Consider the following 3,187-nt stretch of genomic DNA (forward strand, 5'->3'; position numbering starts at 1 on the left):
AGCCCAGGGAAACAGTGTCAAATTTGCATATGAAGGTCAATTCAGCACTCACTCTCTGTAACTGGCTTGTGAAATTCCTTTTAAATCCACGACTGAGTGCCCAGGTAGGTTAAAATGTTCCCCTACAAGTTTATGGAATTTAAAGAAAATTTAAGTTAAACTATATTTTCCAAGCTTCAGGGGGGTAGCCGAGTTAGTCTCTACAGGATAAACTTAAAAAGTAACAAATGGTCTGGTAGCATTTTATAGACTAACAACACATGTAGATGGTATCATGAGCTTTCATGGGCACAGCCCACTTCTTCAGATGACTGGAGTTTTGAATTTAGGATGTGCAGATCCAAAATAAATAGGGGAGAAGAGACGGGGGGAAGGGAAAAAAAGGAAGGGGGCAGGAAACAAGGAGCAGAGGGTATAAAAATATCAAAAGGAAAAACAAGTAGGCAGAATTGGTAATTATAAGCACCTGAAGATTGGCTAGTTAAAAAGAAGCAGATCAGGATCAAAGGATAGCAATTAGATAGTGTCTACACTGGGGACAACACCTGATTCCTGTTAGGCTGCAGAACTGGGCTGACATCAGAATCCAAACAGCCTCTCCTCAGTGCAAACAGAGGCAGGAATTCCGCTAATGATTTGGACTTGATGTGTTGCAGTATGACTATGGATAATTCAGACCAATGGGGAGAAAAAGAATAAAAAAAATGGTTTAAACACCTTCCTCCTAATCTACCCCTCCTGCCTTAAGGACGTCTGACCCTCCACACAATAAAGATGCTAACAAACTCACGCAAAAAAGCCTTTGTTTGTATATGTGCTGCACTCTTAAAGCCACATAAAAGAATGCCCTTCCTTGCCATATTCTGCTCCTTTAAGCCAGGGGTGGGGAGAGGTCTAGCTCCACGTTTTGTGGGCATCCCATATCCTCTCAAAATCTCTTGTAAGTACTGGAGTACACCCCTCCCAACAATCCTAGGCAACCTGCCCATTCCCTACTCTAGTGCCACCCCCTTAGTGGCTATCAGGGGAACCCAGACCTGCTCTCTACTCTGGGTCTCAGGCAGGGAACCCTCAGTTCAGCAGTTCTGGATTTCCTCTCTCTGTCCTCAGGGCTCCTTCTGTGGACTGTTTCCTCCCAACTCACAGTTCCACTCCTTTCTCTGGGTGTACCAGCTCTCAGGGAATGACTGCTGCCGGCAGCCTATCCTAGCTACCTAGTTTGTAACTGACTACCTTCTGCGCCAGCCTCTTGATTTTTGTAGAAGCCCCATCTGTTCCGGCACAGATGAACTTCCCTTTAATTAACTGCCTAAAGCTCTCCTCTTTGAGGTCCAATTATTCGAGTAGGCCTCCTGGCTCAATTAAGCTCACTCAGAGCCAGTGAGAGTAGTGAAGTTTAGGGTGAGAGCAGCCGAGGAAAGGATCAAGAGAAACCAGAAATTAGGAAGTTTTGAAGCTTTCCGGGTCAAAGTGTGCAACACGCCCCTCACTAGTCCTGTAACAGTTAGAATCATAGAACATTAGAACTGGAGTTAATTGAAATTTGACACAAAAAATGGCTATTTGGTCTTCTAACCACCCGTCACTGCCGCTGCCAGTTTGTCACAGGTTTTACTTAAACGTGCCATTGGATAGTTAGGCTCTGACCTGTCCCTGAATGTTTTGATTAGCACCGGGGAGCAGTTCTGTCTTGCCCCAGTGTGTAAACCACCTCCATGAAGATAGCAGCTAACTGCTCCGGGGAGCTTGTTTACATTGATGCTTTACAGCACGGTAACTTGCTGTGCTCTGGGTGGGTGTTCTTTCACACGCCTTAGTGAGAAAGTTACAGAATAGTAAAGTGGCAGTGTGGATAAGACCACCACATTCCCCATTGTAGAGCAAAGCTAATTTACACCATCTGAAAACATAACCCTCTTTTTGTTATTTGAAAGTATTTGCTGAATAGTTTGGACATGTATTTTTCAGTCTCTGAGTCAGTCAGTCTTAAACTCTTGCAACCTCATCACTGTCCAGAATTCCTACAATATGGTTGTGCCCTGAAACTCTCTGACTACTGGAATGAAATGTTTTTAAAACAGGAGAATAGCGAAGAAGAAATAAAGCACTCCCAGGATTAATTATTTTTCATGTGTGCTAAAAATGGTGAAAATGTCAGGGCTTGCAAACATTTTCACAATTTCTGGTAGTTGTCTAGAGCATGAGGAATAACTCAAACCCACAAAATGTGGAACTTAAACTCATTTCAAAAGAGCACAACTCACATATTTTACTGTTTGACCAGCTTTCCTCCTGGATGTTACATGAGGTCATCTCCCAGACATAGTGTTATTTGGCTGTTATTTGGTTCTGCACAATGAGAAAGAGTCAGTCCCATCTTTAAGACAACAGAGACACATTGTCTGAAACAGGGCTGTTTCTTCTCCCTGGGTCCATGTACATTCTAAGGTCTAGTTGCATCTTTGTTTCCATAAGTTTCCCTGGAATATGAACACAAGCAGAGGCACAGGCACAAGCACACAATAGCATTCCATAGTTTTACTTTTTGTTTTTCTGAGAATTTTGGGCCAATTAAATGCAGAAACTCAATCCTCCTTTATCTTTGGTCTCACTAACGTATCACATCAACCTGCGATATTCTTATTTAGACAAATAGAGGATCAGATTCACCAGTACCTCTGTCTACTTTTTACTACTCCATTGATGAAAACAATACATTCCTTGTAAATGTTCAGTGTACATCTGACACTAGATCAGGAAAATGGGAAGGATCTGTGTTTCCTGAGTGTGGTATCTAATCTTAAAAACAATTTTTTTTAAATAATACGCCTACCGAACCAAACCATTACCTGCACACCATTAGTTCAATCACTTTTGTATAAATATTGGCAAAGAATATGGATAGTTATGGAATTAGTATAAAAGATATGTTAATAAGATCCCTTGAATCTCTTTAATGTAATTTAATAAAGTAATTTACACAAATCTTTATCTGTCTGGGTACTAGAAAGTTACTGAATTTCCATCATCTTTAGAGCAATATTCCAAGTTACAAACTTCATAAGCAAATAACTGTATCAAATTCATTTTTGGCAAGGATATTTCCTGTTTTGTAATCTTCTTCAGGCCAAATAGAAAGTGTCTAGCGTATAGTTAATCTTTTACAGACACTGACTGAGAAGAGTAT

Source organism: Pelodiscus sinensis, chromosome 4 (genome assembly GCF_052426305.1).
Source record: "Pelodiscus sinensis isolate ZL-2025 chromosome 4, ASM5242630v1, whole genome shotgun sequence".
Lineage (NCBI taxonomy): Eukaryota > Metazoa > Chordata > Testudines > Trionychidae > Pelodiscus > Pelodiscus sinensis.